The sequence below is a fragment of the Eublepharis macularius genome, chromosome 1 (genome assembly GCF_028583425.1).
Source record: "Eublepharis macularius isolate TG4126 chromosome 1, MPM_Emac_v1.0, whole genome shotgun sequence".
NCBI classification, from domain to species: domain Eukaryota; kingdom Metazoa; phylum Chordata; class Lepidosauria; order Squamata; family Eublepharidae; genus Eublepharis; species Eublepharis macularius.
In genome coordinates this window covers 51,452,076-51,472,256 of record NC_072790.1, presented here as the reverse complement: position 1 = coordinate 51,472,256, position 20,181 = coordinate 51,452,076, and positions in this window count along the sequence as shown.

Sequence of the window (20,181 nt, the reverse complement as noted above, 5' to 3'; positions counted from 1 at the left end):
TCAAGTTAGCCTATTTGCAGGGAGGAGGAACCTCTTGGTTAATTGGCTCAGAGATTTTTCTCCTCTTTGCAGCCTACTGCTGAAGGCGGGGAGGGAGGAGGAGGCAAGGCGACAAACTAAGACCACATACCAGCTGGAGGAAAGAAGGCCACAACTTTATTGGAAAAAACAGCAAGTAGGAGCATGGCAGTCATGTGGATAGGATCCCCCAAAAGCATCGGCTGACCCGCCTGCCAGCCGATGACCCCTCCCCCCTCAGACCCTGGCTGAGGGGGGGGACCAAGGAGTGACATTAAAGGGGGAGATCATGTGGGTGTACACCCCTGAATGATTCCCCTGCCACCTGGGAGTATGCCCTGGCAGCCCCCGAGCTGGGCATGAACCTCCATCACTCACTCCAAGATTCCTTATGGGAATCCCCTTCCAGGGAACCAGGGCACACAGCCCTGATTCCCCCCAAAGAGATCCGATCCAATGACCCACCACCAAAGAAAGTTGTGACAGTACAAGAATACAACCCACAAAACAGTGGGAATAGTGGGAGGGATTTCACAGCCGAAAGTGAAATGAGAAGAGAGCGGGGCGGGGGCGGCATAAATACCCAACTGCTGGACCAGAGGGAAGACTGTCTCCCTGAGGTCCGACAGCCAAGCCCCGCCCCCCGGCTGTTAGTCCCTGGCTGCTTCTGATTGGCCCCTGGGTTTTTAAAAATCTATTGGCTGCGGCTCACCCAGGGGAACACTGGGCAAGCCAGGACCATGGCGGCCGCCCTGCTCCGTCCGACCTCCCCACCCGCGGCAGCAAACCATCCGCCTGGTAAGTCGGGTGACCGCGCTTTTCATTATTACTTTACGAACCATGTTTTTATCTGAGTGCTGAAAGGACCGAAATACAAGAAAAAACCAAGAGATTGTCATAAAGGCATTATTCATTCAGTCCTATCAAGGACTGGAGCATTATTTATATACCACAACCAAGAAAATCAAAAGGTTGGTACTTAAAGAGGCAATAATTCTACACAAGAAATGCCTATCTCCGGTGGTGATTATCCATCACGAAGTGGTTCAATTATTCCAAATGTGTATTGTACACTTTCTCCATTTTGAGAATCAAAGATCAACTTATTTTTATTTCCCAGACTGGGGCCCATTTGTTGAAATAAATATTTTCAGAATGCAAGCAAAGATCCTTTGTTCACTCATTAGGGGCAACTGGATTTTCAGTTGGAAGAAAAGCTGGCTCAATGGGATGTCAAGTTTTATACTAATGTTAACGTATTTTATTAAAAAACCGAATAGATAGTACAGAATGTGTAAAACATGTCTGCGCTGCAATTAAACACAGACACATGGTCATAGCTAAATGAGTACATACTGATGTATTCTAGAACTTCTGACAGGAAAATGGAGTCACAATAATTAGCACTTTCAGTCTGACATAATTTTACAAATAGAAAAAGAAGAGATTTACCATTAAGTAGTATTGACAATATGCATACAGTACACACATTTGTCAATTTCATTAACCTTCCAAATTAGGTATTCACAGTGCACTAATGACAGCATAACACATCATTACAATATTCAATGCAATTTCATGGATATTATGTACAGGGACAATTTTCACATTCTGTCTTCCTTACAGCTGTTAGAAAACATTATACTGTGCAAATATCCCATTGGGGGTAAGCAAATGCTAAATAGCTGGATCTGAACAGAATATATCATGTCCCCAGAGTAGTCTCCAATCAAAAAGAGGGTGTCATTTTGCATATTTTCGTCCTTTGTTATGTAGCTACATAAAAGGAGACCTGTATGAATTATTTCCATTGAACATTATACTCTGTATTGTTAAAATCTGGGTGCTTCTTTCATTCAGAACTTTTTAATGATACGTGAGGGAGAACAAGATCAATTTTATAAAGATCCTACACACAGTATAAAAAGTGTTATCTCTTCCCATACCTGACCATAAAGCTCCTAAAACCTGATGGGACACTCTTATCCACTCTGCCTTGCCTTATAGAACTTTGGACCGGGACCAGGTTTTCTGTGTTAACCAGAACTTCTGCATCCTTGTCAGCCAGAGAGTCTGAGTCTCCTCATACTCCTGTGGGTCTCACAAATGAACAGTGTTCCTCTGAGCCCCAATTAGGAGTGTTCAAATAGCCACCAGTTAGGCTCCTGTCCTGCTTGGGTGTTGCAAGTAGAGAACCAGTTGTTCATTAGACAGTTTGGGTTGTTCATGCAAAAGTCCAGGGAGGTATGCTCACAAATGTGTACGGCTTGAGTTAAAGCAATTTTATAATCATTTTGAATTTTCCCCTTAAAATCAGCACTGGTTTTACAGTTGTCACCTGGTGGTATCATATTGTTCCCTCTCAAGATGTTTTTTTTCCCTCCCCTATGTCTTGTACACCCCACATAGAGTAGAATCAATTAACCAAACATTTGGTTATTTCTAGGAAGATGGAATTTGTCAGGCTTCGGCTTCCACAGTTTCAACAGCACAAAGTGCGGGGGGGGGGGGGGGATACTAGCAAATGCAATGAAAAACTATGTTTGCATTATTTTGACCAACTCAGTTTTGACGATAGAAAAAAGACTCGGTACAACTCCACTCAAACTATTTGCTAAATTAATCTTTAGTGTATTCTTCCCAACAAAGAAAAAAAATACCCTTTAAGCTCAGAAAAAGGAGAATATTGTTGATCAGTGAAGCCGATTTGGCCATTACCGTATATAAAGATCCTTTGGCGTTTCTATATTCTGATGTGCAATTCGGCTTCAGCAGAAATATGCCAATGAACACTATAAAGCAGTAGAGAGTGGGTGGATGGCGTGAAAGCATTTCATAACTGCTAACAGCAGCCCTGTTGTGAACCAAACAGCTGTGAGCAAGGCACAGGTGTGCTCACCCAACAAGGCTTGTTTGTGCCTTCCCAGTATGGTGCTGGCCAGGTTTCGAAGAGTCACAGCTGACCACATAATAAACCAGAGATGGGAAAAAGATCCCTGAGAAACATCCACTCAAAGTAAACTTTGGAAGCCACACAGGCACACATTCATATGCTTAGCATTACACTCAACTCTCCAGAACTGTCCAGGCAGAGGACCAACAACATAGTCCATTGTCTGACACATGGGCTGTTAGGCAGATATATTCCTTGTCCATTTATTGACAAGATGATTTCCCAGTAAGGTCTAATATACCAGTAATATGTGCTGGTGTGCACCCCTAGCTGAAGCATTCTTTATATGATTTTTTTTTATTCCAAAACCTAGGATAGGACCTTCAGATATTTGCATGTATAATAAATATCCTTGAGAATTTTTTTTAAAGGATGCATCTTTGGAACAGATTAGTTAGAATTTTAAATTATATTTAAGGTAGTAGAACATTCCATATTAAGAGTTTGTCTTGTTTATTTTTTTTCCTTCCTCCATAACAACTATAATAAAATAGGATACTAAAACGATAATGTAGATTTATCAGCAGAAAGAAACAGTGAGATCCTATTCTGATTTTAAAAATAATACTGCTTGTATAGCTGAAAACTAAAATTGCTTAAACAAACGACCAAACAAAGAACACACTTCAGGAAGGCATGCGGATGCAAACAGGGTACTTACCTGAAACAACTCATTCCTCTTCAGTGTCAGATTAAAAGGTCAGGGTTTTTTTTTCCTTCTTAAAAACGCATATGTGAACACAAAAAGCTAGGCAAAGTCATGCTTTATGCTGAGTAATTGCAATAAAGGTTCGTTAGTAACGCTATAAGAAATGCATCCTGAGATAGATTTCTGATGCCTTCATTGAGATCCATCGCAAGATGATCCAACTCTAATCAACTGATCCCATTCTTTCTTAGCAGAGTACTGTGGCAACCTACCTGCACAAAACGACACTCCTGGAGCACATGCAGGGCGCTTACCTGGGTGCCGCAATTTGCCTCTCCATGTGATGGAGAGAGGGGCGACACTTTCCCGGGCATCCAGGTAATTGTTGGTTGCAGAGCCTGGGCCTATAAAGGCTGGCTCCGCCTCCACACTCCAGCAGTCATCGTTGAAAGCCATGTTACAGCCATGCACTTGGATGGCTCGCGCCTGGGGCAGTGGGTGCTCACCCAGACAGGTCGAGGAGGAGGTCCAGTTGACCCCTTGGCTCGACCTGTACCACTAGTTATACTCCTTTCCGTTCTTAAGTTATTGTTGGTCAATAAATGGACCAGTTTACACCCAAGCCTTGTGTCCATCTCTTCATTCTGAATGGGGGGGGGGCAGAAAAGAGCCTTGCATAGGTATGTCTCTGAAAGATACAAGTTCCTGGATGAAAAGTTGGGAGCCAAGCCACACCAACAAAGAAGCTCTTAACCAGTTTACGCACAGTTAAGTCCTCTGCAACTAAGATCAGAGATGCGCACTTCTCCATTGTAGTCCCATTAAGAGTAACTAATGGTAGCCCAAATATTATATGTGTGACCACCATTTGGGCCAGTACATAGCTTTATCAAAACAGAGTAGATGCGGTTATCAAAGTTTTCTCACTCTCTGGTAAGACTAGTTACACTTCAAAGGATATATAAAGTGTTCTCTTACTTTAAAGAGCTTACCGGAGATCAATCAGATTCAATCATTGTAATTGATTTTAAAATATATGTTACATCCAGGGCTCCTTTCGAGGGGGAATGCACAGGAACGCAGTTCCGGCAGTTCCCCAAAGAGGTCACGTCAGTTGGCCCCGCCCACCTGACTCGGCCATTTTGGGCCCGTTTCTTCCTGCATTGGGGCCGAAATGGCCTGGATCGGGCCTCTGACAGGTGGTGGATCAATCTCCCGCTCATCAGTGGCCCGGGTACTGACCATTTGGGGCCCCTTTTCAGCCATTTTCAGCCCCTTTTTGCCATTTTGGGTCCAATTTCGGCCCTGAAAGGCCAGAATTGGGTCCAAAACAGACAGAATAGGTGATGTCAGGGGGTGTGGCATATGCAAATCAGTTATACTAATGACATACTTCTGGTGATGGCAAGAGGTGTGGCATATGCTAATGAGTTATGCCAATGAGTTCCTCCAGCTCTTTTTCTAAGAAATGACCCCTGGTTACATCTAAAAACAGAAATTCCTGTTGAGATGCAATAATATTATCATAATGAGGCAGCATTTTTTTGAGGAAACTGACTCTAGGGATGCTGCGTTTTTATCAGCAAACCTGTTTGGCAGATGAACGTACCCAGTTCAACCCTCAGGAACAGACTGTGAGCCAATCATGGATGTGTTTTGATTTCACTATGTGAACTGAGCAGCTGCCGAACAACTTTGCAGCTGCCTATTGGTCAGAAGCCACTAATAGCTGATCAGGGGGAGCTGCGTTCTGATTCACCACCACCCTCAGCAACCTGTTCTTCAAGATGAGAAAACAATTTGTAAATGAGTGTCACACCATTGTTTGCTTGAATTGCGGCCACCACAGATCCCATTATCCATTGATTCTCTTCAATAATCCAGTTTCCTGTAGCTCCCAGAAGTCCTCTCAACTGCATGAAAAATGTCCGGAAACCCCATGTGTTCTGCTTGTGAAAGCTCAGGCTCTGGTGTCTTTTTTTCCTTCAGAACCATTTAATAGCAATAGCAATAGCATTTGATTTCTATACTGGCCTTCAGGATGACAACATCCACTCAGAGCAGTTTACAAAGTATGTTATTATTATCCCCACAACAAAACACGCTGTGCGGTGGGGAGGGGGGCAAAACCTCCTAAAAGCTGTGACTGACCCAAGGTCACCCAGCTGGCTTCAAGTGGAGGAGTGAGGAATCAAACCCGGTTCTCCAGATTAGAGTCCTGCGCTCTTAACCACTACACCAAACTGTCTCCCCTTCACCATTTGGTTCCCCTACCCACCCAGTCTTGCATCATTCCAGATTCTATGTTTTTTTTTTTTTAAACTTAGCAGCCACATGTTGATGGGATTTACATCTATGAATCCAGAATCAAAAGATGTACACCACAACAGCTAATCGTAGGAATACAGGACGGTCACATCAACAGGGGATAAACAGCCCCTCCTTTCTGTACAGACACACATACAAATACCTCAACCACGATTTTTTTCAACTCCCAATTATAATTTTTGTACAATTTATCCATAGTAGACCGTTGAAATTAAAACCAATTTACTGTTATAGCAATTACTGCTACATAGTCAAAGGAGTACACTAATAGGCCTCGCTTTAGCCTTTCATCATTGAGAACCGCCAGCTCAGTGGCAACAATACAGCTAATGCCATTGCAAAGAAACGCAAAGCCCAATTAACTTCAGAACACATGCTAATGTTCTAATGAAGCAAATGGACTTCAGAAGAGGGAAAAATGCATATTACCAATTAGCTGACACTGAAGGCATGTGAAGAAATAGCACCAATTTAAACAAAACAAAAGAAAGGGAAAAGTCACAATTTAAAGTAATTACACACCAGGCCATTGCCAAGATGTTGCAGCGCCCTTCGTCACAGCGAGAGGTCAGCGACTCTTGTTCTTAAGACACAGGCAACTCACATTACATATTGTCTTTCCATGCTGCCCACATGCTCAATTTTACTGAACAGCAAGTCCCACTGTAGCTTATTTACCTACTGAAGCGAGAGCCCACGTTAGCAGAAATGAACATGAAGGAGCTGGTTTGAGCAAAAAAAAAAAACACCAACAAAGAACTCCTCCAACTTCATTTGAACAGCTGTGGAGAGTCTGTTATTTATCAGAAATTTTTAACAAAGGCCAAATGAAAAAAAAATCAGACATTCAGTAGAGAATAAGACAGCAAGAGCTGCCCTCACCCAGCTGTTACATGAGAGGAAAGAGTTAGAAGAGGGGGAGGAACTAAAAGCCACAGCACATTTTAACAAAATGGATGTTGTCTTTTTTAACAGACTGGGTGATATTGAAAGTCAACCATGGCAATGGAAACGGTACAGTCAAAGTAACATGGGAATTATAAATGTAAGATACACCATATATTAAAGAAGTACAGCATTTCATGGGATAAAAACCAATGTAAATGGGATGAACTCATGAAGCAGTCTTATGCGAGTCAGACCATTAGTCAGCATTGCCTACCCTGGCTAGCAGTGGCTCTCCAGGGTCTCAGACAGAAGTACTTCCTATCATCTATTGCCTGCACCTTTTAACTTAAGATAACAGGGACCGAACCTGGGACCTTCTACTTAGGAAGCAGATGCTCTACTGCTGCTAAGCCAGTCACAGAATTAGGGTTGCCAGGTCACTTAAGTCCCCTGGCAGGAGACTGGGATGCTGGCACTTACCCTGTGCTGGCTTCTCCAGTTCTCCTTCATGTGTGCATGCAGCATGCGCACACCCCCAGGTGTGTGTGATGACATCACTTCCAGGAAGTGATGTCATCATGCAGGTCAAAGGGCGGCCCAGGAGCGCAAGTGTACTCCCCAAAGGGCTAACTCACCCCTCTCTGCGGGCCTGATTCTGCCTGAAATGGGCACATTGCAGGGTGTAGGGGCACACCGCAGCATGGTGAAGGGGCACATCACTGGGGGGGGTGCTCCGAGGGGCACGCGCCTGCTGGCCAGGTAAGTGGGGGTAGGGGAGGAGATGGGAGCAGGGGGTACCCCACCCCCAGCAGGGGAATAGCAAGCCTATTCACAATGGATGGCAATTGTCTACAAAGTCACTTTTATATGGCCCAACCAAATTTTAATCAGTTTTTAAAAAACTTTCATGATTTCACTTGAAAGAGAAAGGAGCAATCAGTCTTCGTTTGCACATTTTGAACTGCTATCCTACTGGTGTGGTTGGAAGGCTAATGATTTGGCAACCATGCTGTAGGTAAATAAGGCCTGGGCCTGGTCTGTGCCTGGATGGGAAAGCTCCTGGGAGTTCTATGTAAGCCACCGTAGGCTCGACACAGGAGGAAAGGAGAAGGAGAAGGAGAAGTGGAAGGCTTACTGCTAATCTGTCTCTTGAAGGGGTTACTTTAGTCCTCCTCAAATGACTGGGTTGCCGGGTCCCTATACTGTCCTGGCGGGACGGGGGACCCAGTACTCACTGGGATGATCATTCCAGAAGTGACGTCATCACACCAGCAGCAGGAGTGCTCTGATGCTTTGGCCCTTTGGGGACAAAATCATCCCCAAGCAAAGTGCAGGAGCATTCCCGTAGCTGTTGCAATGACATCAGTTCTGGAAGTGATGTCATGTCTGTTGAGAGTGCACACACCATTCTTGTATCCAGGGTGCCTGTTGGTTGTGGGCAGGTGACCTGGAACCTCCCACCGCTTACCGGCAACCAACAGACAAGCCGGCAAACTGCTGGGAAGTTGCCCACCACCAGTAGTCAGTCGCCTAGGATCCTTGTCAAATGATGACCTCATAGCAGCCAAGCACATGTGCTCCACATCTGTTGATTAATGCCAACTTTATCTTTCAGTATAGCAAGCTGCAACTTCCAAGAAAACCAAATTCAGCTGTCTTGTGTGTAGGATATTATTCGTCCCTGGCATTACTAAGCAAGTGAGCAATTTGGTCCTGATTCAGAGTTGTTCTTCTAGAGCAGCGACACTCACTATTACCTTTGAGGTGATTTTTCCTTTCCTTCTAAAAAACAGATTATAGCCCTGGTGAGAGGGAAGCAGGAAAGGGAGACGTTGAGTGCAGGGTGACATCTTGAACTCTTTGGAAAATAGTATCTACTGGGTGCGGCAGCAGGTTCCTCTTCTTTATACAAAACACACAGCAGACGTTTGTGCATATGACTGCAGAGCCAGGCAATGACTCCAAGCAGAGCAATCTATTTCCATACACTGAGTGCTCTCACCTGAATGGAGATTTCAGGGTTTGGGTTATTTGCCCCACATTACCTGAAAATAGATCAAGGTTCACACCATGGTTTCATTCATAGTCCTTTATATAACCTTGCCCAGTTTGTGACATCCCAACTAAAGTATGTACCATTTCTTAGCTACAAAACAAACATCCTCTGCAGCTAAAAATGAATCAGGAGAAAAACAAGGTAACAAAAAACAATATTTAATTTTTAATACACTGGCTGGATTAAATTATTTCGCCTGCTTGGGAAGCCAAATTTTTATAGGCCAGGATCCAAAACCTCATGCCTCCCAGGAGAGCTTCAGCCCCTCCACCTTCCCTGCTATTATATTTGGAGGGGCATTTGGTGGAAAATATATATATGATTGGGCATGAGAGAGATTACAGATGTCCAATATTCAGGACATGCAGGTTCAATCCTCCAATTTCATAATAGCCTACAAATATTAGAAGGTCTGAAAGGGGCAGACATGTTTAGAAGATGCTCTTGAGTTCAAGTGCCATTGCCTACAAAGACACATCGCTGATTGACACAGCATAAAGAGAAATTACGCAAAAGTTTTGGGTGTAAAATGGGCCACAACTTTATAAAATACAAGAGATCTGCAATGTGCAAGTTAATTAACCATACAACTATCACAGTGTTAGTGATAACTAAGCAGGGTGCAGAGGAGTCAAGCCTCCACTATATAAGCATCCCTGGACATCTGAGAGCCAAGATCTTGTATCTTTTCGGCGGGCCTGTAAGACAGAGATGTTCCACCAGGCATATGTTTGAGGCCAGCACCGGATCCATCTAATTAGCCTCCCTGCCAGTCTCCTGTCTGTGGGGGGAAGTATATGGTCCATCTGCCTCCCCATGCTTGAGGAGTTAGGAGGTTCACCATCCCACACCTCCACCCTTTTCTTCCCTTGTGTAAGGTGAGCAGGGAAAGAGGGAAGGGTGCCCCATTTGGAATGTGCATATCCATGTTTGCACTGAGATGCTATTTTTATTGGTTTTACCTATTGTACTTTATTTATGATTGTAACTCGCCCTGAGCCTGCTTGCGGGGAGGGAGGGCTAAAAATCCAGTAAATAAATAAATAAACTACAAATGACACCTGACACTAGTTGGACACTTGTCAGCTTCTCTCAAGTTTTGATGGGAAATGTAGGTAGCTTGGAGGAATGTTGGACAAGTGACAGTTGAAAAGTCCATTGGACAGCAGTCGGAGAGCCAAGCTGCAAGACCAGGACGCCCACATTTCCCATCTAAACTTGAGGGAAGCTGACAAGTGTCCAACTAGTGTCAGGCGACACTTATCGTTTGGCTCTGATCAAGTCCACCCCAATCCCAAATTTCTCAACAGCCTTCAGCACTGTTTGGATTCCTCCTTGAGAGGAGGATGCCAGATCCCTTCTCCCTAGCTATGAGGTCTCTGGATTAAGGACTGCAACAGATCTGAGAGGTGTTCCTGTCCCAGTTTGCACAACCACAGAAGCCCTGAGTGGTCAAATAAAAATAACAACAATAACAATAATAATAATTAGCAAACCAATTAGACTCGTGAGGTAAAAAAAATCCTATTTGGCTTCAAAAGGTGACCAGCTTTAGTCCACTTTACCAATTAGGCAAGGAAGTGGATGCCAAGTTTAAGAAAGAGGCTAGCACAGGGTCTATAGCCCCTTCATATAACCTGTACCTGCCTTCTCCCCATTGGTTTATTCTGAAAAGTGCGCATACGGGGACTCTCTTCTCTATGGGTTATCCCGCAAAATCTGCCTCCACGCTTGGGTACATGGGAGGTTATTTATTTATGTTATATGCCTTTCTCACTGAGACTCAAGGCGAATTACATAGTGTAAGTCAATACAATCAACAGCAGGAACATTCAATGAAAAGATTTGAAAACAAGCAGAACTATGATAGAGCTGAAAAAATGCTGAAATAGAGCATAAGCAATTCTATACCCGACATTAAATAATCCAGAAACTACCCAGTAGGAACATATTTCCTGCCCAGTAGGAACATACTTACTACAACAGACAGCAGTATAGGCTGCAGTCCCCGTCCTTTTACTAAATGCATCTCTTGTAACTATTTCCTCACTGTACAGCCCTCCAGTGTTAAAAAGCCCCTCCTGCACAGTTTGTAGAAAGCCAAGAGAGTTGGAGGCCTACCTAACCTCTTCAGGCAGGTGGGGGCCACAACAGAGAAAATGCATGATAAATAGTTATTCGTTTTGCCCATTTGCAGAGTAGCACCTGCAGAAGACCCTGTTCCGATGAGTGAAGCTGTGTGCCAGAGCACAGGGAAAGAAGTGGTCCCATAGATACAAGGGACCGAGGCTGTGAAGAGCTTTGTGTTTGACAGCCAAAACCTTAAATTGATCCTGGTGGTTGATGGGTAGCCAATGAAGTGACTGCAGAATGGGGCTGATACGCATGCCCACCTAGCTCCTAATAATAACCAAGACACAGTGCTCTGCACCAACTGGAGTCTCCGAGTTGTCTTTGGGGGGAAACCTATGTAGAGTGCATTATAGCTGTCTAGTACTGTGCTGTGGATACAGGTGGCCAGATTAGCCACACCAAGGTAGGCGGCTATCTCCCGGCTAGATTGAGTTTGTAGAAGGCATTTTTTGCAGCTGCATTAACTTGCTTCTCTTGCAGTAGGGCTAGATCCAGTACAACCCCTAAGCTCTTAACCAAGTCTGCAAGGGTCAAACGAACCCATCAAAAGTGGGCAGCACAATGTCCTTCAAGATCTCTGCCTTCCCCACCAACATCACTTCTGCCTTTTCTGGATTCAGGTTCCATTTGTTTGTTTTCAACCATTTGACCATAGCAGTCAGACCACTACTACATCACCAGGGGTTTGGATGGCAAGAGAAAGAGCTGAGTATCACCCACATATTGATGGCCTCCAATTCCACAGCTGCAAATGATTTCTCCAAAAGGCTTTATATAGAGAGGTTGAATAACATGGAGGATAGGATTGTGCCCTGTGGAATTCCACAAATTCATTAAGATCAGCTTGGTTAGGATCAGCTAGGGCTGCCAAGCCCCCAGTGGGCGCAGGGGATCCCTTGCTCTGAGCTCCAGTTGCCCAGCAATTTCGAGACGAGCTTTCCCCAGAAGTGACATCAACTTCTCCTCATTTAAACTGAGCCGCTACCTACACAAAGCAGCTAGGCATGGTTATGAGCAGGTCAGAGACCAGGAGCCAGGATGGAGGTATTATATTAATGAAGCACAAATAGCTGCTTTGGCCAGTTTAAACTATACATGTCCCATGAAAGTTTTACAGGTTAATTTATTTTATTCTGTTAACATGATACGTAAATCAAGTTTTAGTTCTTCTAACAGAGGAACTTACTAACATGTATGCTTGGTATCCCACTGCAAAAGCAAGAGCCTCCCCGGAAAATGTGGCATCAAAAAAGCTCTCACAAAATTGGAGATTTATTATTTAATGTAATTAATTTCCTATATACGTACTTGACCAAATCAGACATCTAATTAAATCACTGACAGAATATGCTTGTGTGTGTATTACGTTTCTTATGTATCTTATTCCAATATTCAATCAAGAATTTCCAATTACCTTGGGACGTCTTTGCCTTTTATATCCTTTTATGTAATCAAAGGACGCTTGTCAGCTTATCCAAACCGTGTCCTTCCTATGCTTAATTGAATCCATTACAAAGATCAGGTGCAGATTGCTTTTCCTCACCAGTTTTTAGTCAATAATGCCTCCATCATGATTAATGAATTTCTTACCAACCCTCAATCCTGCTGTTTTACAACATCTTTAATTAATTTGAGCAGTGATGCTATAGAATCTAAAAGGTAAGTTTTATCCAATAATTTCATAAAACAATTTGCTTTGTAAACAAACAGTGAAGTAACTCTGCATTTCTATCAAACATGTATTTTTAAAAAGAACAAATTCCATCTTACTTTCAATTCAAATAGCCACCAGACTTTTTAAAGACTCATCGGCCCAAAATACAATTAGTATTGCATTTTATAGAAGATTTCTTTAAGAGCTGAAATATAATTACAATTAAAAATACAAAGTACAAAAGACTTTCCCCCTTTGGGGCCAAAAAAGTCAAATTAATATCCATTTCAATGATAAACTCTTCTTCTTTTAGAGTTGCCAACTTCCTAGTGGTGGCAGAGATCACCCAGAATTACTACTCGCCTCCGGATCACAGAGAACAGTTCCCCTGAAGAAAATGGCTGCCTTGGAGGATGAGCTCTCTAGCATTATACCCTGCCAAGGTCCCTCCCCTCCCCAAACCCTGCCCTCTCCAGGCTCCACCCCCAAAATTTCTAGGAATTTCCCAACTCAGAGATGGTAACCCTATCCTCTTTACAGCATAGTCATGTCAACTCAGATGTAAATCCTATCAATTTCCATAAGACTTATTTCCTATAGTACATAGTTGTGATTTCACATTCGGGCTGGTTCACACAGCTCATACATACACACGGTGGTGACTGGGGCCATGAACAGGTGCATCATAAATTGGAAGGGGGGGGGTGTTAAGCACCTGACAGTTCAGCTCACATTCCGTTTCCTATTGCAAGCTCATTGTTTGGCAGGCAGTTTGGGTTGCTCTCAAGCAGTTCAAGCTATTTGCCCAGTTACTTTTCACATATACGCAGTACACAGTAACACCGCCCACCTGCTGCTGCAACCTTGGTGCATGCCACTAACCAATTATTTAAATAAAGAAGGAACAAAAAAGTCAGTCATATATAAATAATGTATCTTGTTTTTTAAAAAGGGATGATCATGTATTTGTATCTATCTGGTGAATGCTAATGACTGCTGATTTGTCTCAGTCTGCAGCAGTTAATATGTACATTTTTGCAGGTAGAATTTTATTTACTTAAACTATAAACTATAAACCATAATATAATAGCTATAAACTATAAACAATAAACACAGAGAATAAGAATAAACACAACATTCTAAACATAAGACACATTAACAATACATATATCTATATAATTAAAAAGAAAAAAAACCCTAAATTACACTACAGGTTGAGTTCCAATTTTCTCCGCAAGAAGTATATATCATTTCTAGAGTCACACTTATTCTAGGTTAGTAACAAAATCCCTCTTTTTTCTATTGTTCATGTTTCCTAATCCATAAATCCAGATGTCATCAAATCCTTGTTATCCATTTCACGCAAAAAGTCTATAAACGGTTTCCATTCAGTCAAGAACTTAACTAATGTCCTTTCTCTAATCAATGCAGCGAGTTTTGCCATTGACACAAACTCCAAAACTTTTGTCCACCATTCTTCCACTGTAGGCAATGTTGGAGTTTTCCACTTTTGTGCATAAAGTACTCTTGCCGCCATAACAAAGTATAAAAACAAAGTTCTAAAGCTTTTTTCCAACTGGTTGTCCATTATTCCCAAATCCCAACAGAAAAGTCTCTGGTTTCAACTGAATTTTAATCTTCAAAATCTTCTGAATCTATTATTGTATCTGCAACCAAAAACTCTTTGCTTTCTTACATGTCTACCACATATGAAAAAATGTCCCTTCTTGTTTAGCACATTTCCAACATACATTTGATGCCCCCTTATACATTCTAGCCAATTTTTCAGGAGTCATATACCAACGATACATCATTTTGTAAACATTTTCTTTAATACTAGAGCTTAATGTAAATTTCAACCCTCTTGTCTGCATATTTTCCGATTGCTCCATTAATATATCATATCCACTATTTTTTGCCCATTTAGTCATACATTCTTTTACTTGCTCTTCTTCCATCTTAAGCCTCAACAAAAGTGTATACATTTTGGAAATAACATGTTCATCATTTGTACAAACGGCAATTTCAAATTCAGTTTTAGATTTTCCAAAGTCATAATGACTCTTGTCTAATTTGAATGTCTCCGAAATTTGCATATATGGAAACCACTGACAGGCGTGCCCTTCTGCTGCTAAGTCTTCTCTTGATTTAATTTTAACTTGGTCCTGAGAGAATTCCAATAAATCTTGGTAAGTTAACCATTTAGGTGGACTAACCATTTCCCTTCTAAAATGAGCTTCTTGTGATGACAGCCAGAGAGGTATTTTCGAACAAAACCTAAGTTTGTATTTATTTCATACTCTCAGAATGGCACGCCTTACATAATGATTATTAAACTCTGCATTGGCTTTAACTTTGTCAAACCATAGATACCCATGCCACTCAAATTTTAAATCATGCCCTTCAAGGTCCAATAGTCTTCTATTTTTTAACAGTATCCATTCCTTCATCCAAACCAAACAGTTAGCCACAAAATATAATCTCAAAACTGGTAGACCCAAACCTCCTCTTTCTTTTGCATCCTGTAGAACCTTAAACTTAACCCTTGGTTTTTTCCCTTGCCATATAAATCTTGATATATCCTTCTGCCATTGCTTAAATGGTGCCTCTGTTGTCAATACTGGAATGGTCTGAAATAGGAATAACATTCTAGGTAAGACATTCATTTTAATTGTAGCTATTCTTCCCAACAGCGATAATTGAATTTTATCCCATCTTAGCATATCCCTTTTAATTTATTTCCAAGTCTTAATATAATTATTTTGGAATAACATACAATTCATATGTGACAAAGTAATACCCAAGTATTCTACCTTTTTCTCAATTTTGAACCCTGTTTTGCTCTCAAGTTTCATTTCATCTTGTATTTTCGTATTTTTAGTTAAGACTAGGGGTGTGCAAGCCAAAAATTTTCGGCTATAGCCGAAAGTAGAAAGCCGAAAGAAGATTCTCTATCGTTAAAGCCGAAAGCCGAAACAAGAATCTCTTTCGGCTTTCGACTTTCGGGATTCTTTCGGCATTATTTCGGCATTCTTTCGGCTTTTTTCTATGGGAAAATGCCTCCGTCTTCCCGGACGTCTGGGGGAGGCATTTTCCCACCGAATAAGCCCAAAATTGGTGAGGACCTTCCTCTAACCCTTCTCTAACAACCACCCAAGTTTCAGACAGATTGGACTTTGGGGGGCCATGTTATGGCCCCCCAAAGCAGGTCCCCCCATCCTCCCATAAGAAAGCGAAGGAGCAGCATATTGTTAGCATGCTGCTGCTCATCTTTCTTCATTATTTCCTATGGGGAAAAAATGAAGAGGCAGGCTTCCTTTGCCAGGGGTGGCATTTTGCATGCAAAATGCCCCCTTACCCTCAGGGGCCCTTCTCTCACCCCTCCTCCCACCCCCCACCAAGGCTCAGCCTGATCCCACTTGGGGGGGCCATTTCATGGCCTCCCCAAGTAGGTGCTCTAATCTCTACCACTGACAGCTGGGGGAGGCTTGTGTTGCCAGGGGTGGCATTTTGCATGCAAAATGCCCCCCAACCCTCTGGGGCCCTTCTCCCACCCCTCCTTCCACCCCCCACCAAGGCTCAGCCTGCTCCCACTTGGGGGGGGGGCATTTCATGGCCTCCCCAAGTAGGTGCTCTGCTCTCATCTCTACCACTGACAGCTGGGGGAGGCCTGTCTTGCCAGGGGTGGCATTTTGCATGCAAAATGCCCCCCAGCCCTCTGGGGCCCTTCTCCCACCCTTCCTCCCACCCCCCACCAAGGCTCAGACTGCTCCCACTTGGGGGGGCATTTCATGGCCTCCCCAAGTAGGTCCTCTCAGCCCCTAGTCCACCCCTTACAGCCCCACACAAACCCAATTCCCCCCCAGCTGCCACACACAGACCCAAATCCCCACATTAGCCCCTCACAGACCCAAATCCTCCCCCACCTGCCCCACACCCATAACCCCAGGAACAGGCTGGCAAAGGCCAGCCCTCTCCCTTTGTTCCCTATGCTGGGAACTTCTAAACTCTCTTTCCCTGGGCAATTCTGCACAGCCCAGGGGTGCCACAATGGTGGGCACACTTCTGAGTGCCAGCTGGTCCCTGTGAAAGAGCACCTGAACCACAGACACCCTCCCTCAAATTCCCCCACCACCTACAGAGATGGCTGGCCAGCCAGCCCCATTGTTCCCTATGATGGGAACCAACTGCACAACAAAGAATAAAACAAGAACAACACAAAATAAAGTTTTAAAAAAATTATATTCTCCCTTCCAAAGTACAAGTAGGCAAAGCATTATGACACATTACACCAGCAGTCCCCCACACAGAAAAATTAAAACAAAACTCACTTAACATCAGAGAATCACAAAGCACAATTCCTGTCAAAAACACTTTATTTCTTGAACAGCTTTAGGTTACACAGCAGGGGGGAACACCAAAGGGCATGGCAGCACTATCTTACACAAAAATAACACAACTCACTTCACATTAAAGAATCACCCCAAAAAATTGCTGTCAAAAGCACTTTATTTCTGTAACTGCTTTAGGTTACACAGTAGGAAGGCACCACAGAGCAGGAAAGCAGTGTACTACACAAAAATAACACAACTCACTTCACATCAGAGAATCACACAAACACAATTGCTGTCAAAAACGGTGAAGTGGGTTGTATTATTTTTTGTAGTACATTGCTATCATGTCCTGTTGTGCCCTCCTACTGTGTAACCTAAAGCTGTTCAAGAAATAAAGTGTTTTTGACAGGAATTGTGTTTTTGTGATTCTCTGATGTTAAGTGAGTTGTGTTATTTTTGTGTAAGATAGTGCTGCCATGCCCTTTGGTGTTCCCCCCTGCTGTGTAACCTAAAGCTGTTCAAGAAATAAAGTGTTTTTGACAGGAATTGTGCTTTGTGATTCTCTGATGTTAAGTGAGTTTTGTTTTAATTTTTCTGTGTGGGGGACTGCTGGTGTAATGTGTCATAATGCTTTGCCTACTTGTACTTTGGAAGGGAGAAAAAAAATTTAAAACTTTATTTTGTGTTGTTCTTGTTTTATTCTTTGTTGTGCAGTTGGTTCCCATCATAGGGAACAATGGGGCTGGCTGGCCAGCCATCTCTGTAGGTGGTGGGGGAATTTGAGGGAGGGTGTCTGTGGTTCAGGTGCTCTTTCACAGGGACCAGCTGGCACTCAGAAGTGTGCCCACCATTGTGGCACCCCTGGGCTGTGCAGAATTGCCCAGGGAAAGAGAGTTTAGAAGTTCCCAGCATAGGGAACAAAGGGAGAGGGCTGGCCTTTGCCAGCCTGTTCCTGGGGTTATGGGTGTGGGGCAGGTGGGGGTGGATGTGGGTCTGTGAGGGGCTAATGTGGGGATTTGGGTCTGTGTGTGGCAGCTGGGGGGGAATTGGGTTTGTGTGGGGCTGTAAGGGGTGGACTTTAGGGGCTGAGAGGACCTACTTGGGGAGGCCATGAAATGCCCCCCTAAGTGGGAGCAGTCTGAGCCTTGGTGGGGGGTGGGAGGAAGGGTGGGAGAAAGGGCCCCAGAGGGCTGGGGGGCATTTTGCATGCAAAATGCCACCCCTGGCAAGACAAGCCTTCCCCAGCTGTCAGTGGTAGAGAAAAGAGCACCTACTTGGGGAGGCCATGAAATGGCCCCCCCAAGTGGGAGCAGTCTGAGCCTTGGTGGGGGGTGGGGGGAAGGGTGGGAGAAGGGCCCCTGAGGGCTTGGGGGCATTTTGCATGCAAAATGCCACCCCTGGCAACACAAGCCTCCCCCAGCTGTCAGTGGTAGAGATTAGAGCACCTACTTGGGGAGGCCATGAAATGGCCCCCCCAAGTGGGATCAGGCTGAGCCTTGGTGGGGGGTGGGAGGAGGGGTGGGAGAAGGGCCCCTGAGGGTGAGGGGGCATTTTGCATGCAAAATGCAACCCCTGGCAAAGGAAGCCTGCCTCTTCATTTTTTCCCCATAGGAAATAATGAAGAAAGATGAGCAGCAGCATGCTAACAATATGCTGCTCCTTCGCTTTCTTATGGGAGGATGGGGGGACCTGCTTTGGGGGGCCATAACATGGCCCCCCAAAGTCCAATCTGTCTGAAACTTGGGTGGTTGTTAGAGAAGGGTTAGAGGAAGGTCCCCACCAATTGTGGGCTTATTCGGTGGGAAAATGCCTCCCCCAGACGTCCGGGAAGACGGAGGCATTTTCCCATTGAAAAGCCGAAAGAAAGCCGAAAGAATCCCGAAACGTTTCGGCTTTTTTCTTTCGGCTACCCGAAACGTTTCGGCATTCCCCGAAACGTTTCGGCATTCCCCGAAAGAAGCCGAAACACTTTTGTTTCGGCATTCTTTCGGCATTCTGAATGCCGAAACGCACATCCCTAGTTAAGACTTTGGTTTTCTGCTTATTAACCTTAAAACTGGCCACTACACCAAATTCTTTCAACTTTGTCATTAAAGTTTCAATTCCCTTCAAAGGGTCCTCCAAAACCAACACCAAGTCATCTGCAAAGGCTTTCAATTTGTAGTTCTCCTGTTTCACCTTTACAAATATGTACATTTTTGCACAGCTCCATGGGACTTGTAATTTTCCACCCCAATCTAGCAAAATTTAGTTACCTGACAAAATCATCCATGGCCCTGGGGAAATCTATTTCACCTGTTGTGCAGTCCGAAAGCAGTTACAAGGCAGAAAGAGATGAAACTCAACCACCACAGGTACTGTACAACTGCAAAGTTGTTTGGCCATGCTTTTTCTGATCAGATAACTACGAGATGAGGAGGCGAACATGTTTTGTCTGTCATGCTACTAGCCTTAATCTTATTTCGCAGCTGTTAGCTTAGAGCTTGGGTTCCACTAGGGCTGAGTCCTCCAGTGGGGGTGGAGGATCCCCTGCTCCCAGCCTCTGCCCCCTACTGCCACTCACCTGGCTGGCGGGGGGAGGGCCAGGAAACAGACCCAGGAGGCAAAAACACTCCCAGGCCAGCGTGAAGCCCGGGAGTATGCCCGTCACTGGACATGATGATGTCACTTCCAGAAGAGACTTTATCACACCCAGCAGAAGCATGCCGGCATTTTGTGCATGCGCAAGAAGATCACCACAGGTCAAGTCCCCCCCCCTTCCACTGGGAGAGTAAGAGAAACTGGCAGCTCTAGGTTCCACTGAGGAAGGGGGGTGCTGCTTACAGAATAAAGTTCACATGAGTCTTGTTGCTTTAGAAAAGAAATAGAAGTCTTATATTGTGAAGGAACTCCATGTTGGATAGGGAAGGTAGGGGAAACGGTTCTAATTATAAACTAGAGTGGAGAAAGATTACAGAGAGCAAGTCTTTCCCTCATAGTAGTTAGAGAAAGAAGCTGAAAGAGAAGGAGTTAGCTGTAGGCAAGGAATCTTTAAGAGTAGCGTTGTGGGTAATAAAGAGACAGCAACACAGCAGACAATAGGAAGGATACAGGAACTAACCTATCTAGCCTTGCTAGCTTTATTGCCCCCTCTGATGCACCAGCCTGCTCTATACAAATGAGAACTGC